Source organism: Schistocerca piceifrons, chromosome 2 (assembly GCF_021461385.2).
Source record: "Schistocerca piceifrons isolate TAMUIC-IGC-003096 chromosome 2, iqSchPice1.1, whole genome shotgun sequence".
NCBI lineage: Eukaryota > Metazoa > Arthropoda > Insecta > Orthoptera > Acrididae > Schistocerca > Schistocerca piceifrons.
The window spans coordinates 438,235,594-438,258,186 of record NC_060139.1 but is presented as its reverse complement, the minus strand read 5'-3'; the positions used below and the strand labels follow the sequence as shown (position 1 = coordinate 438,258,186).

Below are 22,593 nucleotides of genomic sequence, written 5' to 3'. Positions count from 1 at the left end.
GTGCCCGACCGAGACTCTAACTCGGGACTTTTGCCTTTCGCGGGCAAGTGCTCTACCATCTGAGCTACCGAAGCACGACTCACGCCCGGTACTCACAGCTTTACTTCTGCCAGTATCCCGTCTCCTACCTTCCAAACTCTCCTGCAGGAGAGCTTCTGTAAAGGTCCCGAGTTCGAGTCTCGCCCTCGAAGTTTTTCGCAGCATTTCTGTGACACCTTGTATACGTCACTTAGATAAGGTTTTTTTTTTACAAGTTGAAACATCTTTTTGTAAGATACACTACAGACCTGGCCATTCACCATTAGATGGACCAAGAGCTGAATGCAGTTGCTGACTTCACTGCTAAGACATCAGGAATGCTATTAGGCCGGTATTCTTTGCGGATCATTCGTTCCTCAGTTGCTTTATGTCTCAGTGACTAGAACACAGGGCTCAAAACGACATATTTTAAGCGGATAGATTCAGGAATTAGCTACTATTTATCTCTTTTTTCTGATACAGCTTTCAAGTAAATTCGCGTGACAGTAACTCAGTGAGAAGACATGCTGATGGATACATAACAAGTCTCTTTCAGGACCATAGCACTGTGAGCTTTTCAATAATTGCTATCCTGGTAACTGACAACCCACTGCCTTCTGAGATGGTCTCTACTAAGAATACTTAAAAGTACAAACACGTACAGTCTGGGAATATCCGTTATGTCGTGTCAAATAAATGAGTCATTACTCGTAATCAGGCTGCCTCCACAACAGAATGGTCAGCACGGCTGACTGCCCTGAGGACGACGAGGGTTCTGTTCGCGGTACTGCCAGGGACTTTTCCTTGATGAGGGGGCTGGAACGGAATGCACACAGCCCCCTGATGCCAGCTGAGCAGCTATGTGTTTGAGTAGTCAAGCCGGCCGGTGTGGCCGAGCGGTTCTAGGCGATTCAGTCTGGAACCGCGCGACTGCTACGGTCGCAGGTTCGAATCCTGCCTCGGGCATGGATGTGTGTGATGTCCTTAGGATAGTTAGGTTTAAGTAGTTCTAAGTTCTAGGGGACTGATGACCTGAAATATAAGTCCCATAGTGCTCAGAGCCATTTGAACCATTTTTGAGTAGTCACAAAAACTGAAAACATCCGGGAGAGCAGTGTGCAGACCCCATGTGCATTCATATCATACCCAAATGACGCCACTGGTGAAGGATAGCGGTCGGTACAGATGGGCCTGTGGACGGGGTTTAGAATGAGGTGACAAAAGTCATGGGATAGCGACATGCACATATACAGATGGCGGTAGTGTCACGCAAACAAGCTATAAAAGGTTAGTGGATTGGTGGGGCTGTCATTTGTACTCAGGTGATTCCTGTAAAAAGGTTTCCGACATGGTTATGGACACCTGACGGAAATTGACAGACTGAACAGGGAACGGTAGTAAGCGCTAGACACATTGCACACTCAATTCGGGAATCGTTCGGGAATTCAATATTTTGAGATCCACAGTATCAAGAGTGTGCCGAGAGTGCCAAATTTCAGGTATTATCTCTCATTATGGACAATGCAGCGGCCGACGACCTTCACTTAACGACCGAGAGCAGCGGCATTTGCATACAGTTGTCAGTGCTAACAGACAAGGAACAGTGCGTGAAATAACTGCAGAAATAGATGTTGTACGTAAGACGAACTTATCCGTCACAGCAGTACGGTGAATCTGATGTTTATGTTTTATGGCAGTAAACAACCGATGCGAGTGTCTTTGCTAGCAGCACTACATCAGCGCCTCTCCCGGACTCGTGACCGTATCGGTTGGACGTTAGACGACTGGAAAACCGTGGCCTGGTAGAAGAGTCCTGATTGCAGTTGGTAGGAGCTGCTGGTAGGGTTCGAATGTGGTGAAGACGCACGAAGCCCTGGACCCAAGTTGTCAACAAGGAACTCTGCAAGTTGGTGGTGGCTCCATAATGCTGTGGGCTGTGTTTATATGGAATGGACTGGATACTCTGCTCCAGCTGAACCAATCATTGATTGGAAGCCGTTTGTAGGTATTCATGGACTACATGATGCCAAATAACGATGGAATTTTTATGGACGGCAATGCGCCGTGTCACCAGGCCAAAATTGTTTGCGATTGGTTTGAAGAACATACTGGACAATCTGAGTGAATGATCTGACCACGCCGGTAACGCGACATGTATCCCATTGAACATTTTAGGGAACATAACTGGGAGGTCTGTTCGTGCTCAGAATCCTGCACCGGCAACACTTTCACAATTATCGACCACTGTAGAAGCAGCATGGCTCAATATTTCTGTAGGGGATATCTAAAGACTTGTTGAGTACATGGCCCGTCGAGTTGGTGTATTACGTTGGGCAGAAGGAGGTCCGACACGATATTAGGAGGTATCCCATGGTCATTTATCCCCTATGTTTCCCAACTCCTTTTCATTATCCTTAAGTACTAGGAGAGGTGACCATCGTTATACAATTCCGCCGGTGCATGTAAAGTCAAGAGGGTTGGGTTGTTTTGGGGGAGGAGATCAGACAGCGAGGTCATCGGTCTCATCGGATCAGAGAAGGATGGGGAAGGAAGTCGGCCGTGCCCTTTGAAAGGAACAATCCCGACATTTACTTGGAGCGACTTAGGAAAATCACGGAAAACCTAAATCAGGATGGCCGGACGCGGGATTGAACCGTCGTCCTCCCGAATGCGAGTCCAGTGTGCTAGCAACTGCGCCACCTCGCTCGGTCTAAAGTCAAGAAGAGTGAGCTGAGAGTGGCGGCGATACGCGGTACAGGTAACTGCATCTCTCCCGGCTGTTCACTGGTGCAGAAGATATTCAAGCCTTACCAGAAGTCAACAAGGGGACGAGGACGCCTCATACTACAAAAAATAAAAGATCTTTTATAGGAATCTCGATGTGAGCGCCTTGTATTACGACAGGCGACCAAGCGACGACTTCACCAGAAGTTCATCTCACTTGATGAAACACAACGTGAAGAAATCGTACACAGGTCCTCTTGAAAGGGTGGTGGTGCCGTGCACCAGCAGTCCTTGCGGCTTTAGTATCGATCCTTGTTAGCCGCTTCTGTCAGAATGAACTTCCGGCTTCCTAGACGGCGGTGTTCACTGTGCAACAGCTATTAAGGAGTAGCATAGGCAGTACATGGGAGAGTCGCCCAGACGAGGCAGGTTGAATGCGGTGTGGGGACCTCCAAGCCAATACTGGAACAACGTCACTGCAAAATAAAGGATTGTAATGGTGAGCAATTGCTTGGTTGAACTTCGCCATTCTGCTTGTATGCGTTTGAAGTTTTGTAGACATTGTCCATTAAGATTCTACACAGAGTACGCGAAAGAACTTGCCCCCTTCTAACAGCCACGTACCGCGAGTCTCTAGAGGAACGGAAGGTTCCAAATGATTGGAAAAGAGCACAGGTAGACCCAGTCTTCAAGAAGGGTCGTTGAGCAGATGCGCAAAACTATAGACCTATATCTCTGACGTCGATCTGTTGTAGAATTTTAGAACATGTTTTTTTGCTCGAGTATCATGTCGTTTTTGGAAACCCAGTATCCACTCTGTGGGAATCAACATGGATTCCGGAAACAGCGATCGTGTGAGACCCAACTCGCTTTATTTGTTCACGAGACCCAGAAAATATTAGATACAGGCTACCAGGTAGATGCTATTTTCCTTGACTTCCGGAAGGCGTTCGATAGAGTTCCGCACTGTCGCCTGATAAACAAAGTAAGAGCCTACGGAATATCAGACCAGCTGTGTGGCTGGATTGAAGAGTTTTTAGCAAACAGAACACAGCATGTTGTTCTCAATGGAGAGATGTCTACAGACGTTAAAGTAACCTCTGGCGTGCCACAGGGGAGTGTTATGGGACCATTGCTTTTCACACTATATATAAATGACCTAGTAGACAGTGTCGGAAGTTTCATGCGGCTTTTCGCGGATGATGCTGTAGTATACAGAGGAGTTGCAGCATTAGAAAATTGTAGCGAAATGCAGGAAGATCTGCAGCGGATAGGCACTTGGTGCAGGGAGTGGCAACTGACCCTTAACATAGACAAATTTAATGTATTGCGAATACATAGAAAGAAGGATCCTTTATTGTATGATTATATGATAGCGGAACAAACACTGGTAGCAGTTACTTCTGTAAGATATCTGGGAGTATGCGTGCGGAACGATTTGAAGTGGAATGATCATATAAAATTAATTGTTGGTAAGGCGGATACCAGGTTGAGATTCATTGGGAGAGTCCTTAGAAAATGTAGTCCATCAACAAAGGAAGTGGCTTACAAAACACTCGTTCGATCTATACTTGAGTATTGCTCATCAGTGTGGGATCCGTACCAGATCGGGTTGACGACTCTGCAAGAGAGGCGCTCTGCATCGCGGTGTAGCTTGCTCGCCAGGTTTCGAGAGGGTGCGTTTCTGGATGAGGTATCGAATATATTGCTTCCCCCTACTTATACCTCCGGAGGAGATCACGAATGTAAAATTAGAGAGATTCGAGCGAACACGGAGGCTTTCAGACAGTCGTTCTTCCCGCGAACCATACGCGACTGGAACAGAAAACTGAGGTAATGACAGTGTCACGTAAAGTGCCCACCGCCGTTGGGTGGCTTGCGGAGTATAAATGTAGATGTAGATGTAAGTGGTGACTGCTGCATGCCCGTTCTGTCTCATTCCGCCCACGTTCTGGACTGGCGACAAGCGCCGAAATCATAAGGTTTACCATTATTATTGTTATGATTATTATTATTCATGGAATGCCGGCAAGCTTAGTCTCCAGTTGCAGCTCTGCAAGAGCGATTAGCTTATTTGTATTTTCGCTCGCCTCTGTCATTTGTTAAAGGAATAGTTTTTTTTTATTTGTCATGTACTATACAAGTAACTATGTGCTTCTGTGTTTCAGACCCAGGTACTTTTGTAATTGTGTTTTATCATGTTTCATGGACCTAGAGCAGTTGAATGGAATGGACAGTGTCTTGAAAGGAGGATATAAGATGAACATCAACAAAAGCAAAACAAGGATAATGGAAAGTAGTCTAATTAAGTCGGGTGATGCTGAGGGAATTAGACTAGGAAATGAGGCACTTAAAGTAGTAAAGGAGTTTTGCTATTTGGGGAGCAAAATAACTGATGATGGTCGAAGTAGAGAGGATATAAAATGTAGGCTGGCAATGGCAAGGAAAGCGTTTCTGAAGAAGAGAAATTTGTTAACATCCAGTATTGATTTAAGTGTCAGGAAGTCGTTTCTGAAAGTATTTGTATGGAGTGTAGCCATGTATGGAAGTGAAACATGGACAGTAAATAGTTTGGACAAGAAGAGAATAGAAGCTTTCGAAATGTGGTGCTACAGAAGAATGCTGAAGATTAGATGGGTAGATCACATAACTAATGAGGAAGTATTGAATAGGATTGGGGAGAAGAGAAGTTTGTGGCACAACTTGACCAGAAGAAGGGATCGGTTGGTAGGACATGTTCTGAGGCATCAAGGGATCACCAATTTAGTATTGGAGGGCAGCGTGGAGGGTAAAAATCGTAGAGGGAGACCAAGAGATGAATACACTAAGCAGATTCAGAAGGATGTAGGTTGCAGTAGGTACTGGGAGACGAAAAAGCTTGCACAGGATAGAGTAGCATGGAGAGCTGCATCAAACCAGTCTCAGGACTGAAGACCACAACAACAACAACATGGACCTAACTGAGTCGTTGCTACAAATCTGTATAATGTATTGAGCTTAACATATACGGCTCGTATTAGGATGTAATTGGTCCATGTTCAGAAGGTAAGTCACATTGTTGCATTACTCTTCGTGGATCTTGGCACTGCTGTCCTATGTTAAACTTATGCAAATTTTATAAACATACTTTAGTAAAATAAAATACTAATTAATAATATTTGTGGCACACTAATTAAACTGTCAAGTTACCTGAACTGTTTGCTGTATTAAAATTTCTGGTCAAGTCATAAATTTCAAGTTCAGTTTATCATAAATTTTAAGAATTGCTAGAAGTCTCGCCTTGGCAATTGATCACATATAGTCTTGTGTGTTAGTAAAGCTGACTTAGAATATAAGAACGCATCTTTAATAGCTTCAGTTATTCTATATTTAATGTCATGTGTGGTTGCGTACAAATTTCGGCGGTGGGCTATCATTAGAAATTATTCTGCCAAAAGACGGTTAGCCGAAAGATAATGAATATTTAAGCAGTTGCTAAAATAATAATTTGGGCCGCTGCTGTTTTCGGTTGGACCAGAACTGTTGCATTTTTTTTTTATGAAATTTTGTAGTTGTATATTAATTTCATTTATTAGAACAATGTTTTAAGATTTGTTTTATTTTTATTGCCTGTTCTGTTCTATAGAGGTCGTTCTGGTTCGTTCTTTCTGTGTCACCGTCTTTGGTGAAAGTCTTAATACTGTTTCTTTGGTATATCCTAGTTGACTTCATCCACAATATAAACGATGTTGCTTGTTAAGAAATTTTCCCGGTTGTCTGCCGTTACTAAACATTTGTAGCGTTTCGACCACAGACTCTTTAGAAGAATACATGTAACAAAAATTTAAAGCTATTCTGGCACCAGCCTCATGCATACGGATATTACTGTAAATTAGTGTACTTTAAAGTACATATAGGACATTGTGAATAATTCTTAGTCGATTTTATTGCAGATGTTATGATATTATGTTTTTATTTGGACAAGGATTACATTTATGAAAGTTTTCTTTTTCTTTTGTATGTTTTCTGATCGTGTCCGTGTTGCACATTCGATCTGAAAAAATATCAATGTTATTTAATGGGAATTTCTTTTAATTTCCACCGGCTACGGTCAAAAGCACTTCCCAATCCACTCCCTGCCGTTTCAGTAGTAAGTCGCCGGGAATGTTTTAAATTACATTATTGGACAGGAATGTGCCATTTAAGTATTCTAGGGCACTTGTGTGCCGTTGTCCTGGCGTGGAAAATAAGCCTCTGTTCACAGCATCTGCTGCAGTTGTCGCGTCAGTAGTGTTCCATCATATCCATGTATAGTTTGCTTGTCGTACTGCCACAGGTCTCTCGGCACGGGAGAATTCACGCCGTGACAGCGGAGGGTTGCTCGGATCCTCATACTCAGCTTTACAGGCAAATAGACTGCCGTTTCGTGGTTCACTATGATTGGTTGCGCAAATACGTCACCCTCTTTAGTAGGTGCCATAAACTTCTCATAGAACTCCTGCTGCTTTATGACTGCAGTTTGTATTTGATGTCCCACAATCTCTTTTTATGTGGTTAGCTCTCTCTTTCAATAGATTTCTGCGACCTCTGTAGAAATTTTTACGCGCTTTGTGGACTATTTGTTTACACGTTGCACCTTGGGCTTCAAAAATACGTCCTCTGTCTCTAAATTGTTCGTGACATCCACAGTTAAGAGGAGCATGACGTGAAACTAGTAGTTTTAATTAATGACGTGCTTCTGGGTATACAGGCGAATTGTTGCTTTTCACTTTCTCCACAATATTTCGACGAGCGCTCCAGCTGTCTTTTCAAGTGCTACGACTTGTGCTGTGATGTGCACTCTCCACCTGGACTGCAGCCGGACATCGCACATACGAACGGTCCGTCACACCGCTCTGAAGTATTGAAAAATCAGAGTGAGCAGCTCGAAACATCTTCCCAGACTCACAAGTTGGCCTTGCTTTTTTTATTTCAGAGCAGGCAAGTTATTCCTCACTTGAAGTAATAACAATCATTAATTTCAGTATACCTTTTGTTTCGAATGTTGGCGTTTAGATCATTTCAGCAATGTAGGCAGCGTTATTGGTAAAAATTTATAATGGTTAATATTTAATACTAGGTTTCGAAACGCTAGAGTTGTTTAAGAAAAGATTTCGGTTGTTGAGTTTCCTTCAAGAAAATTAGTTCTTAAGTTATCAGACAGATATCGCAGGGTGTTAACGAAACAATGATGTAAAACTGAATTTATTCAATTCCTGGATACTCACATGAATCCAACGGCTGATGCTGTTGTACGATGAACACAGCTCAGATTCTGAAACGAAAATTTAATTTTAAATTTCTTGTTTCATTTAGCTCATACTAAATATCATAAATTAACATACTGGGTACTGCACTAACAAAAAAGTTAACGGATATGGGACAAATACGTCAAAAAGAACAATGCAATAAGTTGACACTGGATATTCTTTTAGTGAACGCCTTTGGTCCCCTAAAAATACGGTATTGTAGAACATTTCTGCCATTCAAATGAGCCAATTTGATAAAACGATGGTTTCATGAAACTTTTGGGTTTTCACCGTAAGACGGAATGCCACGGTCTTTTGTTTATTACGGGTAAGCTGCCTGAGTTTCGTCTCTCTCGTTTTCACTGTTACTCCAAAGTGCGAGGCGACACAAGCACATGGGAATTGTCACCTGCGACAAAGTGTGTGTAGTGTTGTACAATTAACGTAAGTTGGGAACATAATTAATGTTTTCCAAAGTGATATGTGCTCCAGTAGTAATCCTACAGAATGAAAAAAATGGTTCAAATGGCTCTGAGCACTATGGGACTCAACTGCTGAGGTCATTAGTCCCCTAGAACTTAGAACTAGTTAAACCTAACTAACCTAAGGACATCACAAACATCCATGCCCGAGGCAGGATTCGAACCTGCGACCGTAGCGGTCTTGCGGCTCCAGACTGTAGCGCCTTTAACCGCACGGCCACTTCGGCCGGCTACAGAATGAAATAACTCTACGAAACGACATCCAGAATGCTATGAAGGAATAAAAGAAACTGTACCATCTGATGACGAGTCACTAGACGATATCAAACCAGTAATGGGAAAATAAAAATGACCAAAATTTTATCGGTTCGCCTTGCGTCTGCTAAAGGTATGAGTAACCTCATCCGCTTACAACTATACACATTCTTTACTCCTAAATACAATTATTGTAATTCCTTTGACAATGTGTCTTCGTCGGTATTGTCTTTGCTAACATTACAGAATATAAAGCACTGCAACTTCTTGAGTGTGAATCTCCTGCAAGCCGCGCGGTCTCAGGCGGCTTGTCACGGTTCGCGCGGCTCCCCCCGTCGGAGGTTCGAGTCCTCCCTCGGGCATGGGTGTGCGTGTTGTCCTTAGCGTAAGGTAGTTTGAGCTACATTACGCAGTGTGTAACCTTAGGGACCCATGACCTTAGCAGTTTGGTCCTATAGAACTTACCACAAATTTCCAGTTTTTCCAATCTGCTGCAAGCACACCGTGGTTCGGAGTTCACAAACAGCAGGTCTCTCCCCACAACTGGTCGGCGGAGAAGCACACCAACCTTAGGAGGACCCTGCGGTTTCACGCACAGCAGCGTTCAACATTCAGGCTGAGGACAGCTCTACTTTGTCCTGTACGCACTGCTCAGTTCACAAAAGTAGCTGTTATTTGCAATACTGTTGCACAGATTGATGACAACTCACTGGCATTGAAAACAGCTTAATGTAAAACGCCGGTCGCAGACTTCATTCCCTCAATACTCGTTAGTTTCTATAGTACAGTGGTTGGAGATGGATGACGGTGAGTGCAATTGTTTGTATGCCGATATTTGTAGAGAATAGTGGTTTCGATGTCTTCAGTTGCAAATATTCAACTCTTTATTAAACTAACGATTTCGATGTTACATCAAATCGTCATCAAGCCTCTTGAAAAAAGTAGATCGGATGAAATCCATATGCGTGAACTCACTGTAGAAGCCACAATTAGTTAACCAGTGTCTGCAGATCTGTGATATAAACAACGGTCCACGTCGTGCATCTACCGAAAACCTCTTTCTCAGCGACAATCGTTATGTGACTCCAGCAGGGCCTACTAGTTCACCGTATCAGTTGCTATTATATGAATACTTTGAATCTCGCTTGTTATCTCAAAGTAGTGCACAATTGTCACAATCACCATAACGGACTCTCACTTCCTGTGGCCGAGAACAGGGAACTGAACCGGGAGTTACATATGAGGTCGTTCAGTGCCCCACACTCTTTCTCAGAGTGTACTTATTCTTGAGAGTTAGAATTTGGCGACATCAGTCAACATTTCTTTTATGTGTACTATTTTTCTACATAATCTCCGTCACGTTCTATGGCTTTATGCAGTCACTGTGTAAGAGCATATACTCTGCATGTATTCCCTATTAGTAAAAGCTGTTTTCCTGTGCTCGTATCCACTTATTCACTGTATGAATTAGCTCTGATCATCTTCAAATAGTGTCGCAAGTAAAGAATTGTTAAACGGCCCATACATGGAAGCCCCGGGGCGTCACGTCTGGGCTGCAGTGTAGATGGGGCAGTAATGTCCCACTCATGTTCCCAGGTTCTGAGACTTGTGTGTGAGCGCGCACTGTCGTGTTGCAGCAAGATTTATTTTGAATGCCATCACACCGAACACGCCGCAAATGCTTGTTGAGTTTCTTCCGATTTTTCGCATATGTCTTTGAATTAACGTTTGCCGTTTTTTCAACAAATTCACGAGAATCATTTCACCAGTATCCCAAAAGATGTCATTATGGCTTTACTAGCAGAGGGAGCTACCGTGAATTTTTTTTCTTTTTAAGATTGTGGGTGGTTCCACTCTAATGACTGACTTTTTGTTTCCAGCTCAAAGTGATGGACCCACATTTCGTCTCACCTAACGATCCGCGACAGACAGACCTCTCCATTGTCCTCAAACTGCTACAATAATTCAGATGAAATGGATTTTCTTTGAATCTTGTGGTCTGCTGTGACCATTTATGACACCCTGCTTGAGCATATCTTTGAATATCTAAGAGGCCCATTCATTACCCTTGTACTTCCAATGCTCACCGATAGCTTCAGAGCCAACTGTCGAGATGCGATGCACGAAATATGGCATACGCGCGATACAACTCGTCGGGAGCTTCGCGAGCGTAGCCGATCATGGAACTCAGTTTCTGCACATCCCGGCGCTGTGACTCTCTTTACACATCACCCAGCAGTGCTATCAACTTCATTACCACACACTGCACACAAACGTTTATGGATGCCCACCGTGGTTTTATTTCCACAGGCAATGATTCCGTTATAGCACATAGGTTGTAACGATTGCCTTTCATGGACGCCAGTTTACTATGGATAGTTAGGAGGAAATGGGTTGTTTTTTACTTTTGTGGTCTGCCACATTGTCCCAACTTCGTACAATGTCAGATAAAATATCAAATCTGAAGCACCGAGAAGGACTTTTCGTATATATAACGGCTGTAAAAAACGAACTACGTTTGGCACGCCCTGTACAGTCAGATTTAGTGCAACTATTATACTAAACATTTAGAATATTATTTTACGCTTTTTGAACTTTTTTTGACTGAATATGTAGCTGAATTATGTAATAAATGTTAATTTTTGTATAAATTAATTGTATCATATACAGAGTGTCCCACCTAACCCTGCCACCTTATATACAGAATTTCCTAAACGAAACAAAATGTAAAAAATGCAATTGGCCAGGGATGCACCAGGGGCTCTCACAATGGGCAGCAATGTACAATTCATAAACGTAAACAAACGGCACTTTCAACACAATGTTGCGTTTGTTTTTAAATTGCATGTGTGTGTCTTTTCTACGGGGATGAAAGCTAGAGGCACAGGTAGTAATGGCAGACTTGTTTTCACTGTTCTGAACCTCATACCTTCTGAAACAGGGAGACTTTAAAGGATGGCAACGGCGCCACAGTTTTTCTCGTAATGTGCAGAGCTCGGGTTGCCTACAATGGTCTTCAGGACAGTGCAGGCAACCCGCTTTACGGCATTAAAGATTAACGGCAGAAACTGTGGCACCGTTTCCATTATTTAAAGTATTCCAGATGGCATATGGTATAGAGCACTAAAACCAAGTCTGTCATCGTTAACTGTACCTCCAGCTTTTATTTTGGCGGAGAAAACATAGATGTGTCATTTATTTTAGCTTTGTTTTGAAAGTGATATTTGTTTACTAGTGCTCATTGTGTGAGCCACTGACAGTTTCATCCATGGACAATTGCATTTCCACATTTTGTTTCATTTCTGAAATATAGTATATGAGGTAGCAAAGTTTGGTGAAACACCTTGGATAGAGGCGATCAACAGTAAAAAAGTGTGTAAAGTTATGTCCGAAAAATTAGAGGGAAGTCCCTCTGAAATTGAAAGGTAGTAAATGCACCAAAGGCAAAGGCTATCTGAGGAGAACAGGCAGCTTGGAGAGGCTACTGTGGCGGGAATGCGAGCTACTTTGATGAGTACTTGCCATCCCAGTTCCGTTCTTCGGTTGGACAAGTGATAATGCTACGGTCATATTGAGGTTGGTAAGCGTGGGATATATACAGGGTGTTACAAAAAGGTACGGCCAAACTTTCAGGAAACATTCCTCACGCACAAAGAAAGAAAATATGTTATGAGGACATGTGTCCGGAAACGCTTACTTTCCATGTTAGAGCTCATTTTATTACTTCTCTTCAAATCACATTAATCATGGAATGGAAACACACAGCAACAGAACGTACCAGCGTGACTTCAAACACTTTGTTACAGGAAATGTTCAAAATGTCCTCCGTTAGCGAGGATACATGTATCCACCCTCCGTCGCATGGAATCCCTGATGCGCTGATGCAGCCCTGGAGAATGGCGTATTGTATCACAGCCGTCCACAATACGAGCACGAAGTGTCTCTACATTTGGTACCGGGGTTGCGTAGACAAGAGCTTTCAAATGCCCCCATAAATGAAAGTCAAGAGGGTTGAGGTCAGGAGAGCGTGGAGGCCATGGAACTGGTCCGCCTCTACCAATCTATCGGTCACCGAATCTGTTGTTGAAAAGCGTATGAACACTTCGACTGAAATGTGCAGGAGCTCCATCGTGCATGAACCACATGTTGTGTCGTACTTGTAAAGGCACATGTTCTAGCAGCACAGGTAGAGTATCCCATATGAAATCATAATAACGTGCTCCATTGAGCGTAGGTGGACGAAACTAAAATGAGCTCTAACATGGAAATTAAGCGTTTCCGGACACATGTCCACATAACATCTTTTCTTTATTTGTGTGTGATGACTGTTTCCTGAATGTTTGGCCGTACCTTTTTGTAACACCCTGTAGTTACATTTCTATTGGTAGGGGTATTCCATGTGGCACCCTGGTGACAGGCCGGTTGAGTCTGTGTCCAGTAGTACAACAATGTCTACCACTTGGACATAACAGATGCTCTCTCGAAAGGTACTGAATGGACTTCGGCATGACAAAAACTTAAGAGTTCTGTTACCATGGTGTAGGCTATTCATTGGTTAAAAATAAAGTTAATTGATAACCGATATGAGGGCGCTGCTGCTCTGCACCAACAGCAGAGGTACACACTGTTAACTTCTTCGATGAATCCCTGCGAGAGAGAGAGAGAGAGAGAGAGAGAGAGAGAGAGAGAGAGAGAGAGAGAGAGAGAGAGAGAGAGAGAGAGAGCGAAGCTTTGATAAGAACTAGACGTGGTCTTCAGGAAAAAACAGTCCTGACACTGGCCTGTTGTGGTTTAAAGAAATGGTGCAAATAAAGCAGATGGCTACACTGGAATTTGATCTCAGTTCCTGAATAATACAAATCTCTGTCACATCACACTGGCACTTTATGGTAGCAATAAATTGCCAACATCCATCTTTAATTGGGGTCGAGTCCAGAATTCAGTGAAATAAACGGATCTTCGATCGAAATGTAATCCTCTGGACAAGTTTTCAACTGCCACGCAGCATTTCACAGAATTACAACAGTACCATTTACGACAAATAGGTGGAAAAAACATTGGTTTCAGTAATGACACAGAGCAAGTACTTACCGCGAAAAGATTAAATATGTTCTATGGAGAGCTGCACATTTATACACAAAGATGTATGACACTGATATCTGGAAGACTGCTTCACGGTAAAATCTAACATATGAACGACTTAAAGCATGACCACTATGTCAGTACAGTAAGCTGTAAATGGAAACACAAAAGCTGTGGGCTGTCGTATTCGAGTACAGTGTTTCTTATACTTTAAAAGGGCTTGAAACTGATGCTTATAATTCTGTATCACTTCCAGTAGCGCGTTGTTTTCACTTGTAACCATAAAAATGTCGGCGATTCATTGAAAGAAACGGCAAACGTAAATCAATTTTGGAGCGTCATTTTTTTTTCTACATCTGTTATCTGACAGTGAGGTCGATACCCTATGATGTCAAGTATCAACGACTCCTCAAGCAACTGCTAAGAGGCTCCAGTAGACCATCACGTGGCCTGGACCCTAACGTCAAGTTGCCAGTGAAACCCGGACGCTCCGCCTCAACAAGACAGTTCCAAGTCATTCTGTGCTTAAGACTACCTCTTGTACAGCATACTTTTGTGGATTGGCTGTTTACTAAACTTCCAATGGACGAGGTTTGCATTGCTGTTCTTCGGACTATTGACAGATTTACATGTACAGGGTGGTAATTATTGAACTATATGAAATAAAACCGTCGTAACTCCTGAGCAGTTTGCGTTAGGACATTAAACTACACGGTTGGCCAAAGGGCGTGATGGGAATTTTATAGTTTGGTTTAGCGACGAAGAACACTTTCATTTGAATGGATTCGTCAATAAGCAAAATTGGCGCTTTTGGGGGACTGAAAATCTGTATTTCGCGATCGATAAGTCTCTTCACCCTCAACGGGTGACCGTGTGGTGAGCAATGCCCAGTCACAGAATAATCGGTGACTACTGAACGGGACGTGAAGGTTTTGGAAGATAATTTCATCCCCATTATCCAAAGTTACCCTTATTTCGACAAGATGTGGTTCATGCAAGACGGAGCTCGACTCCATCGAAAGAAGAGAGTGATGTCCTGGAGGAGCACTTTGGGAACCGCATTCTGGCTCTGGGGTACCCAGAGGCCACTGGCATGGGCCTCGATCGGCCGCCATATCCTCCGGATCTGAACACATGTGACTGCTTTTTTCTAGGCTATAGTACAGACAAGGCGTACAGCAATAACCCCAAAACCATTGCTGAGCTGAAAAAGCCATTCAAGAGTGTGCCGAACCTGCGACCTTAGCAGAAGCGTGGTTCCAGACCGAAGTGCCTAGAACCGCTCGGCCACAGCGGCCGGCACATTCTTGCTTTTTAAAAATCAATTATTTGGTGTTTCTAGAAACGTTAATAAATTCATTATGGCTCAGTTCCTTGCCTTTCAATACTAGCTCCCTGCCGCATTTCAAGGAGGTTATCGACAACATCGATGTTCTGACACTTCAGTGGATCATGCAGAATTTCGCTATTCATCTGCGTCACATCGTCGACAACGATAACCTAAATCAGAATATCTGTAGTTAACTGTTGAATTAAGTGTGTACACATCGTAGTTTGTACCGAATTTACGTTTTTTTTCACATACACACATCAAAAAAAGTTTTGCATCACCCCAGATCCTAGAACTCTTGAAGATAGACGTTGACTGTGGATATTGTATCACAGACACAGTCCCTCTGACTGTTCAGAAATGCAACTAAACCCGCCCAAAGACGTAAACAACCATGCATGAGGAGCGCCTATTAGACTGAGAGGGTCCGACAGCCGATCAGTTCCAGTCATTCCACCAGGAAGGAGGTACACGTCTCGTGTTGTCCGTAGTTCAACCATGCTTAGACGGGCGTCTCGGAGTGAACCAAATGGATGTTGTTCGGACGTGGAGGAGACACAGAGAGACAGGAACTGTCGATGACATGCCTCACTCAGGCCGCCCAAGGACTACTACTGCAGTGGACGACCGCTACCTACGGATTATGGGTCAGAGGAACGCTGACAGCAACGCCACCATGTTGAATAATGCTTTTCGTGCAGCCACAGGACGTCGTGTTACGACTCAAACTGTGTGCAATAGGCTGCATGATGCGCTACTTCACTTCCGACGTCCAAGGCGAGGTCCATCTTTGCAACCACGACACCATGCAGCGCGGTACAAATGGGCCCAACAACATGCCGAATAGACCGCTCACGATTGGCATCACGTTCTCTTCATCGATGAGTGTCGCATATGCCTTCAACCAGACAGTCGTCAGAGACGTGTTTGGAGGCAACCTGGGCAGGCTGAACGCCTTAGACACACTGTCCAGGGAGTGCATCAAGGTGGAGGTTCCCTGCTGTTTTGGGGCCAACGTACACCTATGGTAGTCATGGGAGGCCCGTAACGGCTGTATGAAACGTGAGTGCCATCCTCCGACCGATAGTGCTACCATATCGGCTGCATATTGGCGAGGCATTGGACTTCATTGACAACAATTCGCGCCATCATTGTGTACATCTTGTGAATGACTTCCTTCAGGATAACGTCATCGCTCGACTAGAGTAGACAGCATGTTCTCTAGATATGAACTCTATCGTATATGCCTGGGATAGATAGATAAGGGCTGTTTATGAACGACGTGACCGACCACACACTCTGAGGGATCTACGCCGAATCGCCGTTGAGGTGTGGGACAATCTTGACCAACAGTACCTTGATGAACTTGTGGATAGTACGCCACGACGAATACAGGCATGCATCAATGCAGGAGGACGTGTTATTGGGTATTAGAGGTACCGGTGTGTACAGCAATTGGGAGCACCACCTCTGAAGGTCGTGCTGTATGGTGGTATAACATGCAATGTGTGGTTTCCATGAGCAATAACAAGGGTGAAAATGATGTTTATGTTGATCTCTATTCCTGTTTTTGGTACATTTTCCGGAACTGTCAGAACCGAGGTGATGCAAAACTTTTTTTGATGTTTGTAGTTCAATAACTGTCGCCCTTTATCTGGACAGTTAGGATTATTCTCTTGGTGTATTCTAAAATTTATGAAGGTCATTGCACAGTGGAATTGTGAACTATCAAGTGATTACAGTATATTCAAATTTTCTGTGTAATAATGTGTTGCACTGTAGCGGGAGCAATACTAGAGACGAGGACTCGAACCAAGTGTGTGTCTGAGAACAACAGACTACGTTCAGTGATAATGGACTCGGAATTCATGAAACGTCGCATCAACCACTGCAGCTAAAAATGCAACAGCAGACAAGACAAGAAGATTAACGAAACCAATAGCTGCAATTTCAAATGCAATACCAGGCATGACGAAATGAACTGCAAAAGGAGTTTCGGGAACAATAACAGCAGCAACAGCTTACAGTATAGCAGTTCATCGAGTCAGAACAACATCCATTACAACCATTCTCACAATTTTATCCACAAGTCGAAGAGTGAAACTCATATCCGTCTGCAACTCTTCTTCCAGGTGAGTAGCATAATCGACATTGTTGTACAGAGTGCTTTATCGCTATCTACTACCCCCAAGTACTACGTCTTTTAAAAAATTGCGTCGTGGTAAGCCTGAGTGTTCAGATTTGTCCGAAATCCATAGTTCACTCTCTAAGCATTACAAGCACTAAGCAGAAGTAGCGGCTACGCTTCCATTGTCTCACTGTCGCAAGGTGTCACATCGATCATATGCTGCATAAGCAGCTGATTGCAAAGGGCTGACCCATAAATGTCGATTTTTGTGTGAAAGTCGAATTTGTAAACACTCCTATGGATTGTTAGTGCATGATGTAGTAATTTCATATGCACTTCATAAAGAGGTTTGCGCATATGTATCAAAATTAACAAATACTACCCTCGAAGTAGTGTTAACAAAAGCAAAAACTTTTGAAACATCAAAAGCAACACAGCTGAATTTTGAGGAAAGCAGCGTGTCTTCCATAAAACCGCTTAAAATATCTAATGGAGCACGACACAATTCAAGCGGCATTAAGCGCGACCAGAGCTCATAAAGTCCATCTTCGTCGTCCGACTCAGGATTCAAACTCTGACGTCCATTTAGGGGCAAATCCCCACCAATAAAACAGTTTGCCAAACATCGATTTATCCTAAGCATATTTGCAACTGCCGATAAAGGTGCAGTTAGGGAAATACGTAGCTATTAACATCCCATTTGTATTGTACATATACCACAGACTGTCGTTCAGAAGTGCTAGTGCAGCAACAATTTTGCAATGTTTTTTCAAGCAGCTGATCAAAAAATCTCCGAATACATTACGCTATCTGGACGATATACTAGTAAGTGCGTCTGCAAGAGAAGAACATCTCGCGAACTTACCTCTACTATTTCTGAAACTATACCAAAATGGACTAAAATGCGATCTAAAAAGTGTGATTTCTTTCAAAATCAAGTGAAGTACTTAGACAAGATGCTGAGTCATAAAAGGCTTCAACTGACTCAGAAACACGTGGAACCGACAGCAAAATTCAAGGTGGCCACGAACTTAAAACATCTAGTCATTTTCTGTCATAATAAATTATAATGCAAAATTTATAACAAATGACGCCCAGATCGCCAGAACCCTTAACAACCTCCTAAAGAACGTTGCAAAATAAAAATCATCACAGCAATGTCAGGAGAGTATTCACGAGTTAAAACTTTATCTAAAGTCTTTGTCTGCGGACGTATGATCCATCAAAACGCCTTATCCTGGTCACTGACGCATCATAACACAGCATGGCGGCCTTTCTCACAAGAGCAGCAAGGGGCGTGGAAAAGTATCCCATACGACTCTAAAATTCTCACTTCAGCCCAGATTAAATAATTCCAAATCGAAAAGCAAGCACTGGTATTCATGTTTGTCATCCAAAAATCCCACACAAATCACAATGAAATAAAATTTCTCCGCATAACAGACTGTAAAGCATTGATTTTTCTTGCCACAGCCTCAGAACAACCTTCCTGAAGAAACGGCACGGCACAAACTCTACAACGCAGGACGCTGTTCCTCATCCATTAAAATTATTTAATTCACTACCTGCCGACAGCGTTGCTGAGGAAACTGCCGCATACAGACTATCAGTGGGAAGAGATCCCACACTTTATTCGTGGGAAACACTGTGCTTCCGGATAGACCATACTTTTCAGAACAACCTACAGTAGTTCCCTGTTACTGCATCCGTAATTGCAAAGGACAGAGCTGAGTACCTTATCGTCAAATAAGTTACTAACACACTCGTCAGTGTTAGCTGGAACGCCTCCCACCCCTTTCCTTTCCAGAACTCCGGACAAATTTTTCCCTAGAAAAGAGGATCCAGATGGTACAGGGAGTGCTAACGCTAACATCAGACGACTATGGCGACTGATGGCTGGTGATCCCACCGCCATTACGGCAGCGTGTCATGAGATACCCTGCACTTCGCCCACTGGGAGGTGACAGGCGTGAAGGCGTCCTCAAAGAGGCACGGGTACTGACCAGGTGTCACACACAACATCCAGAGGACAGCTCGCAATGTTGATGACGCGCTTGTTCTGTTGAGCATTTCCCTTCAAGAAGTGAGTATGACGTTAACATGGACGAACAATGTGCACTACGCACCTCAACGTAAGGTTTTCAAGGATCTGGACGAGGTAAATAGTTCCAGTCTTTTAGACTTAAGAATAACGAATACTGACCGTAGACTCCAGTTCAGCGGGTACTGTAAATCCATAACAGACACAGTCGTCCAAAAATCTTCATGCTACCAAAAATTATGTAAAAAGTGTCTTCTTCCACTCCATTTTAGATTAATAATGATACCAGCGACTGAACAAGAAATAGATGAACAACTAGCGTGATACAGAAATGGTCTGAAACTTGTATGCTAAGAAATGTTACCAATATCAGTTTCAGATGATGAAATCGCACGAGGGAAGGAAAGTATAACGAACAGTCCTAAATATCCGGTGCTACCATGCATAGAAACTATCTCAGATAAAGCTGCAAACACATTTAAGAACATTAGCTTTCAGATAGGCTTCCGGGCCGATAGTTATTTGGAGAAAAATATTCAGCCTACGATAAAAGTTGCCTTCCATTTTCACAGCCAAGGCGTTACAAAATTAACTGTGGTACCTGTGGGAAAATTATTACACAGAACAGATTCCATCGACTCGTTTGGGAAAGGTGCCGTAAACCCGTTGAATCCTCTCCTAGGGCAAGTTGCACCACAACTGTTGTAACTAATCGTCAATATGCTGGGTACTGGCAGTGGGACTGAGTTATCTTAGCTGATCTCCTGATGTCCTATCGGGAACAGATCTAGGACTCCTGCTGACCATGGGAGTGCTTCGAGATCATGCAGACAGTTCATAGGAGACACGTGACTTGTGTGATGAGCATTGCGCTGTTGAAAAATACAACACGATACCGTCGCATGAGAGTTAACACATGGGGGCTCAGGTCGTCAGTGAGGTGTCGTTGTAACGTAACAGTTCCCTCAGTCGTTACTAGTCGTGACCTGAAGTTATTCTAGCTGGGTCCCCTCACTATGAAGCCAGCAGATACACCGCTGTGCCTCCCCAAAACATTGGAAGAATGTGACCTCTTCCCAAGTCGCCGCCATACTTCCTAACGATGTTCCTCCGGGGTAATGCAGAACCGGGATTCATCAGTGAGTACAGATCGACGCAATTTAGCAACAGTTGATGCTTTCTGGTCGCGGCACACTTCAAACACAGCCGTCTGTGTAGTGGTGTTAACAGCAACCTAAGCGTGCGGCGATAATTCCCTAGTCAGCTTGGTGCGGGATGAAACAATGTTGTCAGGAGTCCATTACTCGTTCTACATCTACATCTACATTTATACTCCGCAAGCCACTCAACGGTGTGTGGCGGAGGGCACTTTACGTGCCACTGTCATTACCTCCCTTTCCTGTTCCAGTCGCGTATGGTTCGCGGGAAGAACGACTGTCTGAAAGCCTCCGTGAGCGCTCGAATCTCTCTAATTTTACGTTCGTGATCTCCTCGGGAGGTATAAGTAGGGTGAAGCAATATATTCGATACCTCATCCAGAAACGCACCCTCTCGAAACCTGGCGAGCAATCTGCACCGCGATGCAGAGCGCCTCTCTTGCAGAGTCTGCCACTTGAGTTTATTAAACATCTCCGTAACGCTATCACGGTTACCAAATATCCCTGTGACGAAACGCGCCGCTCTTCTTTGGATCTTCTCTATCTCCTCCGTCAAACCGATCTGGTACGGATCCCACACTGATGAGCAATACTCAAGTATAGGTCGAACGAGTGTTTTGTAAGCCACCTCCTTTGTTGATGGACTACATTTTCTAAGGACTCTCCCAATGAATCTCTACCTGGTACCCGCCTTACCAACAATTAATTTTATATGATCATTCCACTTCAAATCGTTCCGCACGCATACTCCCAGATATTTTACAGAAGCAACTGCTACCAGTGTTTGTTCCGCTATCATATAATCATACAATAAAGGATCCTTCTTTCTATGTATTCGCAATACATTACATTCTCGGGTGGCAGGCGCACATGTGAAGGGGTTATGACGTGCTTGGTGCAAAACACGGCGGCGCTCTCTTGTGGCAGTAATATGTGGTCAACCGAGACCTCGAAAAAGAGTGTGCCTGCGTTACCGTTCCTATGTAGTCAAACATCAGGCCTCTGTTAATTCCGAATCCCTCACAAGTGAGGATACTGCACGATTCGATCAGCCGGCCAAATGTAGACCGACAAAGACCGCCTTCCAAACTCTGTCAGGTGCTGATAACTCTGTCTCATACGAGTATACAGCACCTCCGTGTCCTTCACACCAATTATTCAACTTGTGATGCTGCTGACGCCCCTGGTAACAGCGCTAAATACGAACAATGCTAATGCACTCGGGTAGCCGTTCTGCTTACAGAGAAATGCACCTCTAATCAATATTATGAGAAGGAAAGTTGCTACTCACCATATAGCGGAGATGCTGAGTCGCAGATAGGCACAACAAAAAGACCGTCACAATTATAGCTTTCGGCCGTTAACTGAAACCACACCAGAGACTGCAGTTGCGTGTGTGAAGTTCGTTTGCATGCGTGCGCGTGTCTATTGTTGAAGGCCTTAACGGCCGAAAGCTGTAATTGTGCGAGTCGTCTTCTTGTGCCCATCTGCGACTCAGCAACTCCACTATACAGTGAGTAGCAACTTTCCTTCTCATAATATTGTTACATTCCATCCTGTGTTTTCCATGGTTTGATTTGCACCTCCAATCATTTACATACTTGTCGATGTAGGGAGTTTCACCAACATCCGTCCATTTTTCCAGGCAGTGTATTCATATTCTGTCTATGTATTAAGTCCCGACATTTGTGTAGAAAGTTTTCGGTGCGTTTCGTAAATATTAATATGATATGCTCTCCCGTAATCTATGTACCTCTTTGTACAAGACGAAACATGTAGCTTAATTTTTACGTCGAAAGTACTATAAGGTCTCTGTCTGTACACTCTTTGCCAGCTGCAGTTTTACCTCCGCACACTTGTATATATATATGAGACAATACCATAAACAGCTGTATGGGGGTGTGGTTTGAGGCAAAGAATCGCGAGGTTTCTCTTGCCGTAGTTACTGATCAGGTATGATTCATTTATTGTGTATTAATGCTACAGTTCTCACAAACACCATCAATCCATACATTTTCTACTTTAGATAACTCAATCTGGCCACCGTGCTATATGCCGCATCACGCATGGCACATGATTTTTAATTGACGAGGATTGTGTGTCCACGTC

The 22,593-nt window shown here is 43.6% G+C and overlaps 1 long non-coding RNA gene across 1 annotated transcript in view; it reads right to left on the bottom strand.

Annotated features, from left to right (window-relative positions):
- LOC124777739 overlaps positions 1–22,593 on the bottom strand; it is a 618,986-nt gene that overhangs the window by 453,876 nt on the left and 142,517 nt on the right. The window contains exon 2 of the long non-coding RNA XR_007015774.1: positions 7,989–8,035. This is a non-coding gene — a long non-coding RNA (uncharacterized LOC124777739). The remainder of the gene's footprint in view (positions 1–7,988; positions 8,036–22,593) is intronic.